The following is an 11,664-nucleotide window of genomic DNA, read 5'->3' on the forward strand; positions in this document are numbered from 1 at the left end:
AAAAAAAAAAGTAGTGCATTCTTAGCATTAACTGCTTCTGTGATCACAGCTTCAGCCTTGTAGCCCCATGTGTAGTTTGTAACCTGTTCTTCACAAGCCCTGGATCATCAAATTCCTTCCTTCTGTAGGGAGAAGGAATTTTAGTTTAGTTTTGCTGATAGATCCATTAAGTCTTACTGAATTAAGTACTTGGTCTTGGCAGTTCAGTGCAGGAAGCTCTGCTTTAGTACAAAGGTTTGAACTTAAAAACATGTAGTCCATGACAAAAGAGTCCAGTGTTGAAACTGTACATGATGTGAAATGAAAGAAAGTTGCAGCGGCCTTTTAAAGAAGGCCAACAAAAACATGCAATTCTTCTCCACACATGTGATGTTCTCAGACACTCTTCAGTTCAAGCAGATGAGTCCTTACTTATCTTAACTGTTTCCCTTTTACTGAGCTCACAAATTCCTACACCCTCTGTCCAGCTGAGAACGTGGCATTTGTAAAAAAGAGAGACGGAAAGACAAAACAATATCTTGTCTCTTGACAGCAGTGAATCTGCTGTTGCACAAAGCTGAAAGTCCTTACTGTAACTTGGAAACTGGAGGAATAGTGCCAGTGAAGAGCAAATGACTGCTCTCATAGAGCTTTCATTACAAATGCTTTCTGTGGAGCACCAGCTCCTGTTGGAAGTACGAGGGCAGTGTTAACATATACACCATTTAATCACAGTGTAATTGGTTAGAATTCTGCAGCTGCAGAGCGTGTAGTGTGGCATGATATGTTATTTTTCACTTGTTTTAGGGATTCTGAAGTTAGCATACATCCTGTGGGATGATCAATAGCACGTAAACACTGGAGTATACACTGGGATTATGACAGAAGTAGGGTGAGAAGTTAAGAGGCTAGTTGAGAGCATCAGCAGACTTGCTATTAATGGCTGTCAGAGAGCTTTAATCACAAAATGTACCTTGACTTAATTTATGAACCAAATCCAGTTGCAGTATGCTTTTCCAGCTCCTTTCTTCCTCTGCCTTGAACTCCTTTTTCTGATCCTCTTCAAACTGCATCCTGGCTTAGTTAGACTAAGCTGTGGGATCAGTGAGGCTGTTCTGTCACTCCTAAAGCATGCTTCCTGAGATAGGTGCATATCTACTACTGACCAGTTGTCTCTCATTGTGCTTTCATATGAACTCTCTGCAAACTCTCCTGCGTGTACACAGAATGCGTGCAGATCTAACCAGTGAAGTCTTACTGGGGTTCACTTGGTGTTAATTCACGATAGGGTTAAAGGCAGCAAAAGAAATGCTGATGGGTGTCTTCTGTCAGAAATAAGAGATGCTTTCTGTAAGAAAGTAGACCAAATTACCAACAGGCAAGAGTTGGAAGAGGCATTCCTGTCTTGATCAAGTACAAATAAATTCTGCGAAGACAGCGTCAGTCTTCTGGGGTGGAAATCTTGTTTTCAGTGAGGCTGCAGCTGCATCGTTACAGACTTCAGGGCCATGTCAGCTCCCTAGTGACTTCCTGGTGTGCCTTAGTGAAGAGCAGATGTGTTGCTGATAGGAAAAGCTGTTGGGTTAGGTAATTCCTGTGAATAACAGGACTGCAGCTTTATGCTGAATAACTAATGCCTTGCATCCCATCAGAAGCAGCACTGTGGGTCTGGGGAAAGGTGTGCTTTCTCTAGTATTTCTCTTGAGAAATACTAGAAACAGTTCTTCCATTTAACAGCTTATCATTTGCAGCTTCTTTCTGAGGCATCTGGCAGATGACGTTACCAGCAGCTCATGCAGATGAGACGTTATGTTGCAGTTACCGTGGCCAGAGTTCTTGATTGTGCCGCTTTTTACTCTCCCCTGCAAGGGGAAAGTGTAAGTGGTGTGCAGTGACTTACTGCTTATAGCATCTGTTTGTGGTGGAAATGCTGAGGAAAATCATGGCAGTGCTAATTAATTAGGATAACATAAGTGGTAAAGGTTGGGATTGTGGCTCCTTGCTGTGGAGATGGCAGGCTGCTCCAAAGGGCAGGCTAGCATATCTGAATTGGGAACCTGCCCTCTTTGCAGGGTGAGATAGCTAGTGGCTGAGCTCAGGGCTATCAGAAACTTGATTTCAGGCTGCTAAATGACCAGGGGAATTTCTCTGCCACTGTAAGTAATTTGAAGTGATTGTGACCATGGTAGTAGAGGTGACTGGCATCCTGGGTTTGCTTTCTTTCCTAATGCTTACCACTTCTTCAGAATGGATTTTGGAGGATAGGGGAGAGCAACACTGAACTCCTGAGATAGTAGTATGAATAACTCTGTTAGTAATTCTGAAGTAGATATTGGTTGAAGAGTACATATTGTCAAATATACGATCTCCAGATCTAACTGTAAACACACCTTGCTGGTTACCTTGATTCCAAAGCTTAAGCAGAATGCATAAACTTAGAAGTGTTATCACTGTCTTAATAAATAAGAATCTGTAATCTGTAACAGGAGAATAAAGTGTCTTCACCTGCTTTTAATTGTTCCCAGGCATATTTGGGAAAATCCTACTTTATCTTGAGCTTGGCAAGTACTGTGCAAGTTGAGTGTTAAACTGAAGTATTTCTTCAGTAAAGATTGGGCAACTTGCTCTCTTTCTTTGTGTTTCTGTGTGTGCTGGGTGTTCAACAAAGGAGCCATGGAGTTTGGTGCATTGGAAGACCCTACCTAGTGAGTAACTTCAATCTCATTCACTTAAAGAATTCAACTTAGATCATAGAACCTTTTGGGCTGAAACGGACCTTTAAGATCACCTAGTTTCACCCTGCTGCCATAGGCAGGGACACCTCCCTCTAGCCCAGGTTGCTCACAGCCCCATCCAGCCTGGCCTTGAATGTTCCAGGGGAATGTTCACAGCCTCACTGGACAACCTGTTTCAGTGTCTCACCACCCTCGCAGTAAGGAATTTCTTCCTAATATCTAGTCTAAATCTAACCTCTTCCAGTTTAAAGCCATTTCCCCTCATCCAGTCTCTACCTGCCCTTATAAAAGTCCCTCCCCAGCTTTCCTGTAAGTCCCCTTCAGATCCTGGAAGGCCACTATAAGGTTCCCACGGAGCCTTTTCCAGGTTAAAGAGTCCCAGCTCTCTCGGTCTGTCCTTGCAGGGGAGGTGTGGCTCTCCTCTAGGCTTGCTCCAACAGCTCCATGTCCTTGTTGGGGGCCCCAGACCTGGATGCAGTACTCCAGGTGGGGTCTCAGAAGGACAGACTAGAGGTGCAGAATCACTTCCCTTGACCTGCAGGTCACGTCTCTCTTGATGCAGCCTTCTGGTCTGCAAGCATGTTGCCAGCTCATGTTAAGTCTTGTATCAGCTGACACTCCCAAATCCTTCTCCTCAGGGCTGCTCTCAAGTTGTTCTCTGCCCATTTTGTATCTGTGCTTGGAATTGCCCTGACCCACCTGCAAAACCTTACACTTGTCCTTGTTGAACTTCATGAGGCTGTTACGGGTCCACCTCTCCAGCCTGCCCAGGTCCCTCTGTATATCATCCCTTCCCTCTAGCATGTCAACTGCACCACTCAGCTTGGAGTCATCTCCAAACTTGCTGTTCATGTTGCTTACAAAGACGTTAAATAGCACTGGTCCCAGCTCCAGTCCCTGAGGAACACCTCTCATAACTGGTCTGTGCTTGGACATTAAGCTGTTGACCACAGTTCTCTGAGTGTGACCATTGAGCCAGTTTCTTATGCAGTGAGTGGTCCACCCATCAAATGCACTTTCTTCCAGTTTGGTGACCAGCTGTCATGCAGGATGGTGTCAAACCCATCGCACAAGTCCAGGCAGATGACATCGGTTTCTCTCCATTTATCCCCTGATGCTGTCACTCCATCATAAAAAGCCACCAAGTTTGTCAGGTGTGACTTGCCCTTGGTGAAGCCATGTTGTTTACTACTGATCATCTCCTCTTTGTTTTCCGTGCCCCTCAGTAGGACCTTAAAGGGATCTTGCCAGGCACAGAGATGAGGCTGAGTAGCCTGTAGTTCCCTGGATCTTCTTTTTTCCCTTCTTCAAAATGGGGGTTTTGTGTCCTCTTCTTCAGCCAGTGGGAACTTCACCAACCTTTCAAATATGCTGGATAGCAGCTTGACACCTTTATTTGCCAGTTCCCTCAGAACGCAGGGATAGATCTCACCTGGTTCCGTAGATGTGTGCACCTTCAAGTTTGTTAGGTGGTCTCAAACCTGATCTTCACTTCCAGCGGCAGACCTTCCTTCTCCCAGTTCTTACCTTTGCTTTCTGCAATTTGGGCACTGTGGCTGGAGCTGCTGCCAGTGAAGACTGAGGCAAAGAAGTCATTTTTAGCCTCAGCTCAGCCTTCTCCACATCCATTGTGACCAGGTCTCCAGTTTCCTCATGGAGAAGGCCCACATCTGACCAGAGGTTCCCTCTAAACTTTGAGAAGCTCCTCTTGATAGAAGGCATGAGCACCAGTGCAGGCTGGCAAGAAGCTGTGGAGTCTGTCCTTGGAGATGGCTGTAAGTCAGCTGGACTTACAGAACCTGGTTGTGGGCAGTTAGCTGGCTCTGGTGAAACTCTGGAACTTTCAGATCCCAGATGCTTCTGAAGGTGAGACAAAGGGCTGTCTGAAACTCAAATTAGTGATTGTACAGGCAAATATTTTTTCCAGCAGTCAGTTTTGAGATTTTTATTCTGTATCAATGAGAGGGCAGAACCTCAGCAGGTTTCGTGTTTACTTGTCACTTCATTTTCTGTATATGAGAACTTTTATTTGAAGTCAGTTTATCAAATTGCAAAATATATCAGCTATAGTGATACTGAAGTTTAAAAAAAAAAAAAGAAAATCAAGAACATAAAGCTAAATCTGCGTGGTATCATTTACAGTGCTGGTTATTAGAGACTTTAGAACATTAGAAACACTTTCAGCAGTCAAGTACTTTGCGTTCAGTATCTCCCAAAATACTCTTCTGAGCATTTTTATATTATGGCATGCTGAGTGACTGCCTGTGCTGTACGCAGAGATGGTGGTTCAGCTTCTGCCTTGGTATTCACAGTAGTCCTGATGCACTGTCAGCTCCACATGCAGAGCTGAAAGCTGCTAAGTGAAGTTTTGTAAAACCCATCTAGGAGTGCTCTGTGCATCAGCAGAAAGCCTGTAAGTCCTCTCTGTGGAAGTCCTTCAGGTGTGCACCTTAGCAGCAGCAAGTTGCCCCAAGCAGCACTGGACCTGGATGTGGAGGGCTGATGGTTAGGAAAGGAGGAACCTTAGCTGTCCTGGGGAGTAGGAGAGCTGCATAAGGCCCCTGGAATGGAGTTGAGTTCCCGAGCAGTGCTGTGTCCAAAGCTCAAATGCATGCTGTCTAAGCTTTTGTAGTCCCCAGAGTATCAGGCTAAGCTAAACCTGAGCCTCATTACTTTGATGTTGAAAAGCATGCGTTGTGTACAAGCAAGATCAAAAAGCAAAGTGCTGTCAGAGCTGGTAGCCTGTTCTCTAGAAGGATAGCTAATCCCTGTCTAAAGGAAGGACTTAGTGGCATAGTATTTGTGATTTGCCTGGAGCAGAGCAGAGAAGGGTGGGCTCCTGCTATTGGCATGGTGTACAACAGCTGGCACTGCCCTTTTCTTGAATTCCTGCTCTGTGTTAGCACACAGCATTTTGATTATATGGTGATCTTGAGATGACTGTGTGACTTGAGCCAGGGCTGGTAGCTGAGTACGTATCCTGCTGTCCTGACAACCTGACAGGGAAAGGAGCTCTCGTCACTTTGTCAGTACTGTGAAAGGAACTTTCTTGGTACAGTCTTTGTCCTCTCCTTAGAAATGGATCTTCTTTTGGATGGGTCTTCAGAGAAGACTGGCCTGGTCTGATGAGGCCTTTTGCCCCTTACAGGAATTGACTCTAGAGGGATAACTTCTCTTTAAGGGCAGCTGCTCTGTTCTCCTCGTTGCACTGATGTACTCGAGTGCTCTTTGCCCTTAACATAAAAGTTAAGATGAGCAGGGTCTTTATGGAGGCAGAACGTTGGTGAATGCCTTAGCTGTTTCTGACCTGAGCTCCTTGGAACCCAGGGAAACATTTTATAGTCCTGGATTGGTTGTAGATTGGACCTGTTCAGAGAGTAGTAATAGTGCCAAGCAGCAGTTGAGCCAGAACACCAGTTAAGAAGCTTCTTTCAGGTACCTCATTAGCTTGGAATTGGTGTTTGCTTTTTAATTTCTTTTCTCTGGTTCATCCAGAAATTCCATTGCTCCTCAGTTGCTTCTCGTCCTGAATTGGCCTATGGATGAATGGCTACTGAGCCAAGTTTTGTTGGAAGTCACTGATATGAGACCCACTCTGGCTTTCTTAACAAATACAACATTTGACTTCTGTACTTGAAGATGATTTCTGCACTGAGAAAGCAGCAGCGATCATCAGTTCTTCCTGGTAATCTTGTGGAAGTCTGTGCCTTGGGGTCACAAATCAGGCTTCTACATAAATAGCATCTTTTTTTCTTAATTAGCTGGGATCACAGTCTCAGTATGGTGTGATAGTGCAGAGCTGGTATTGGCCTTTTGTAGTGCTGATATCTAGAGAAACTAGAAGTGTAGCTTTAGTGCTCCTAATGAGGCTTAAATAGGGGCTTTCAGTGGTAACTTTTCCTACAGCAGATAAGGACTAGACTTGGTCTAATTGTCTGCACGTCTGTGAGAGGTGTCCTGCACTAGGCTGGTACACAACTTCTTCTGGCCTTAAAACTACTGTCAGTGCAGCTGCATGTCCCAGGAATGCAAAAGTGCCAGAACTGCATGATGCACTTGATGATCATCCCTGCCACCAACAGAACTTGATTGCCATGGGTCCTCTTGACTTCCTTTTCCTGCTGGAACTCTAGGAAAGACTTCTGGATGTGGAGCTTACTCTCCCCAGTGGGCTCCATGGGGGCTGCGGTTCGTAAAGGTGTCTTTGCTGCTGTACTGTGGGATCTTGATGTGTCTCTTAAGTTGTGTGTTCCAGTAGCAGTTGGTGGGTTTGGTGGTTCTCCGTGCTGCTCATTTGGCCAGCACTGGAAGGATGTGCACAGAGCCTGCGTCGTGAGTCCTGTCCTGAGTAATGACTGAGCTGGTCGTGGCAGAAGAAGTGCAGCCGTGGAGCTCGCATGTTGAACTTGCAGCTACCTGCAGTTTCCATCTCAGGTTGGCAGAGTGGGAAGGATAGAAGTGCCCGATGGCAGGCTCCGCTGTCAGTGATTCAGGAACACAGCACAAAAGCCTACTGAGAAGGCGAGGTGAATCTCGCAGCAACAGCGTGCTGGGTTTGTTGACAAGCTGGAAATGGCATGGTTCTCTGCACGTTGGAGCTACCTTGAGACAGACTGTCCCTGAATTTTGGAGCATTATATAGTGTAAAGGGAAGTCCTGCACGTAGACTTAGATCGGGGATGTGCTCTGTTACGTTGGTAGGCTCAACTGGCTTCAGAGAGCACGTTGCTGAGCATCCTTAACTGATATCAAGTGTTGAGTGATCAGACTGCTGGAGAGTGCCTTATCAGCACTCCGTGGGGGAGCTAAGCCCACTGCTTCTTTAGAGGCACTTTGTTAACAGTCTCCCTCCTTGATTAGTTCTGTTCTCCCGATTCCTTGTTTGAAGGTTGTGAAGTACTTGCTCTGTGCTAGTTCATAGAAGGGAGGAGTCCTCTAAAGGATAAGCTGTTCTCATTGTCTGCGGGAGATAGATGGAGTTCACAGTTGAAGTATTGGAGTTAAACAGGCTGTGCTCTCGGAAGAAAAACAAAGCTGGAGGAAAACCAATTTCTGAATGAAAGGAGGCTTTAACAGACTGCTTTAATTTGCTTGATGTTTTGCTACAGGCTGGACTGCTTTGGCAGTTAAGAGTGAATGGATGAGAAATAACTCAGTACTTGAACCATCTGAGTCAGTGGGAAGTTAAATTTTATCTATTCTGCTATTACTGACAAATGCAAACCCAGATCCTGAAGAAGGCACACTCCCACACTATTAACATCTCTCAGCGAAAGACTTGAAGTGCAATCAAACTGATGCTCCACCAGCCCTGCAGCAGCCTTGTGTGTTATGGAGCAGGATGAACAGACCATGGCATAAAACAGTCACTCTGTATAGTCTGCAGTAGTTCATTTGCTGTAGGAAGCGTCACTCCAAAATTCTAATAAGTGGACTCAACCTCTTGGTTCCAAGCTGCAACACCACCTTCAGCCTAATGCTGTGCTCACGAGACTTGCTGCTCTGAACTTTTTTACTGCAGTGCACTATACCTGTTCTGCTAATATTGCATTTGACAATGAATATCAAGGCTCTACTGTGGAATTCATTCCAGCAATACTCACTTGCCCTGCAGAAGATGGTCTGCTCATCTCTTTCCACAGTGTTGGCTTAGTTAATTACTGCACTAAAGAGCTCATAGAAATAACTGACACTCATAAAGATCTGCAAACTATTTGCTCTTTCCTCTTACATTTGGGTTCTTAAACTTTATGTCAGGGTATATTTCTTTCTTTCCAGGGGCTTTAATGGTGGTCTGTAGGCTGCTGACCTTGGTTGGTCTCAAACTTGTGCCTGTGTGCTCAGCAGAAGAACTTCCTGAATTTGTTTTGGACAGCTGGCTGATTTCGGCAGCCTATCAAAATTAAACCACTTGAAATAAATTCCAGTTAAAACTGCTTTGCTTGCTGAAGCTGTAGAGATAAAACTGAAAGATCTGAAGTTACAAGTCAGAGCAAGTAGTGGAGAACAGTTCTGATCAATGATTTTTTAAAAAAACCAACAGTGCAGCTTGAAATTGCATGATGGAGTCCAGTTTCTAAAACTTTGGAGAGATGCTAGGATAGAGGTGATCTACTGCAAAACAAAATGTAGGGATTGTTTTTGCAGTTACTGGTATGCCAGAACTCACTGCTGAGAGCGCCCAGCTGGTGGTGGAGTTCTAATAAAGCACAGCCTCTTTCAGGGAGGAGTGCTGGCAGCGTTCTCTGTAGTGACCAGCGAGTTGGCCATGCTGAGAGCGGTGTCACTGGGTTCCTTAGCCCTGTGGGCATGGAGCAGCAGCCTGTCCTTCCTGCCTGTGCTGGGAAAGGGCTGCTGGGAGGTGTGCAAGGAGCTGCGGGGTGAGCTGTCAGTGGCTGGGGAGAGTGAGCAGATGGGACTGAACGGGGGTTTGCAGGTGGGTGCAGCTGCTTTGGGCCCAGCCATCTTGTGCAAAGTCATCTGTGGTAACTAAGGGACTGTGGTAAAACAGAACTGGATGGAATCATGGAGATGGAATGTTCCCATGTGGAAAAGGCTCACAGGGATCACTGAGTCCAACCCCTAGCTCTGTGCAGTGCCATCCGGGTCTCAAACCCTGTGTCTGAGAGCCGTGTCCCAGTACTCCTTAACCTCCAGCAGTTTGTGGCCGTGGCCCTTTAGTGCCTGTTCCAGTGCTCCTTGGCTTGATTCCTTCCTTCTGTTTAAAGGAGGAAATGGATGTTAGCTGTTCTTACTCATCCTGTCACCTGAGGAGACCTCAGTGCCTGTCCGTGGAGTCTGGAAATACGAAGACAAAGGCTGCAGAAAAGGAGCTACTGAAACCTGCCGTGTTCAGGCTGTACTGGCTGGCTGCAGGTGTGTCTAAGGTGAAGAGAGACCAAAGCTGAAACTGGTAGAAAGAGCTAAAGGGGATGAACTGCTGTGTTTCTTACAGCCTTGTCAGCCCTCTCTTTCAGCCTTGGTAAGGGACAGCAGTTCAGGTCTAGTGGTTCCCGTGTGCCCCTGGCACACAGCTAAATCATTAAGCTCTGAGGCCGTGTTCAGACAGGTAGCTGTCTGAGTGGTCTGAGGGGTAACTGATTGTGTCTCTTTTATTATGAGTGAGCAGTGGAAAGTCATGGGTACAGAGTGAAATTGGCAACAGTGGATTTAAAACTTAAATCCCAGTTGTCCCTTAAACTGTAAGTTTGTGGAACTTAACTAATGCAATAGATGGCTGGTAGTGAAGTTCTTGAGACCAAAAGGAATGTGAAATTAAAAGCTGTTTGTAGATGCACTTCTGATGGTGAGCCTTTGTGCTGTTTAATATTTACGAAGTGCAGAAGATGTTCTCCTTGCTAAAGGTTACTTTCAGCAGAGACTTCACTGGGATGCAAAGCCCAGACTCTACAGGGACAGTGATGGGTGGATTGGTTCCCATATTACTGAATTCTTACGTAGTAGTGGGGCAGAGCTGTTCTTGTAGTTGCCAGTTACAACCACCCATCCTGGAGGTCTCAATTCTTGGAACCACATGTGATGAAGAGCTCTGTCTGGTTGGAGATGGGCAGCTCTTTGGAGGCAGAGGTGCTGTTCTGATCCAAAGTGGAAGAGGATGTTGGAGGAAGAGATTGCTCTTCATTTGAGAGCAGGAAGTATGCTCACTTAAATCAGGAACAGAGCTTACTAGTGAACTTGTTCTGGAAGCTTTTGACTTGAAATGCCTACTGTGCCTGTGATGAGTCTACAGAAACATGGAAAACTGACCTGAGTTCTTGTGCTCATCACTGAGTATCTCCTGAAGTTTTCACTTCTGTCCTATTTAAAATCTGCAGTTTGCACAAATGTGAGGCCTGTTCTGCCAAGGTATAGCTAAACAGGAGGAGCCTTTCTTTTAGAACTTTCTTATAAGCTCCCTTTTTGTTTTGTTTTTAAGTGAATTGTGGAATGCATGCTGCTCTCTCTTTGTAACTGATGTGTTTCAGACAGAGTAGCAACTGCTGGAAGTTCTGACAGATCGGTGCCTTCAAACTTGTAGTTGCTGCCATCTCCAAGGTGCTTGGAAGAGGCCTTGTGACAACTCTGTGCTGTTGATGGAGGGGGCCATGGAGTGGCACTGTTTGTATGCATTCAGCCAGCTTTAATCAAAGGAACGTTTGGCATTCCTTAGGGGGCAAGAAGCCCTTGAGTGCTTCGTGTAGCATTGTCCTGAGGTGCTTAACTTACACCTCTTCATCTCTTCTGCTTGCTGTGAGTGTAGGAATGCACGCATCTGTCTGTAGTCTTCTGGCTCCTTACATGGATGCAGGTTGATGCTGTGCTAGGCAGCATCGTGCAAGTGGGACGTGGGATATATGCAGTACCTGTTCATGCTGATGCTTCTGTGTTCAGTGCTTTGTGTCTGGTGTGAATGAAGCAGCTGAATTTCAAGTATAATAGCAGGTATGTTTCTGAGAAGGCTTTCAAACAGTACACTTCTCCCTTAGGATTTAAAGGTCCTACTGGGATGTTCCTGTCCAGAGGATTCCCAGTTGTGGTGGTGAGACTGGAAAAACCTGTAGTTACGCACAGTTGATGAGTTAAAACTTTTGTCCAAAATGGCTTGGCTGGAGGATGTGGGATTACTGCTCGTGCTTTTAAGACGTGCTGCTAATACTCATGTCTGGGGGAAGCAAGTAGGCTGCCTGACTTCTGCAGGTGTCTTCAACTGTATTTAAACTAATGCAGTGTTTTTTCTCTCTCCCTAGTACTTTTGTCCATCTGTTCTCTGTTGTGTGATCCCAATCCAGATGATCCTTTAGTGCCTGAGATTGCACGGATCTACAAAACAGATAGAGAAAAGTGAGTATGGAAGCCAAAAGTGTGAAGTAAAGAGTTGATGCTTTAATAGTAAAAGGGAACTGAAAAAAACCAACCACGCTTCTTGGAGAGAAGTGTGAACTTTGATTTT

General features: G+C 45.5%; 1 long non-coding RNA gene across 3 annotated transcripts; it reads left to right on the plus strand.

Moving 5' to 3' along the window:
- The first annotated feature begins 6 nt into the window (after positions 1-6).
- On the plus strand, positions 7-11,557 carry LOC109370036. 3 transcript variants are annotated; one of them, XR_004161379.1, is made up of 2 exons: positions 7-2,684; positions 11,462-11,557. It is a non-coding gene; the product is annotated as an uncharacterized LOC109370036 (long non-coding RNA). The 3 variants fall into 3 exon arrangements; XR_004161378.1 differs by lacking the exon at positions 7-2,684 and adding an exon at positions 2,997-9,601; XR_002119786.2 differs by lacking the exon at positions 7-2,684 and adding an exon at positions 2,999-9,590.
- The last annotated feature ends 107 nt before the right edge of the window (positions 11,558-11,664 follow it).

Source organism: Meleagris gallopavo, chromosome 15 (assembly GCF_000146605.3).
Source record: "Meleagris gallopavo isolate NT-WF06-2002-E0010 breed Aviagen turkey brand Nicholas breeding stock chromosome 15, Turkey_5.1, whole genome shotgun sequence".
Taxonomy (NCBI): Eukaryota; Metazoa; Chordata; class Aves; order Galliformes; family Phasianidae; genus Meleagris; species Meleagris gallopavo.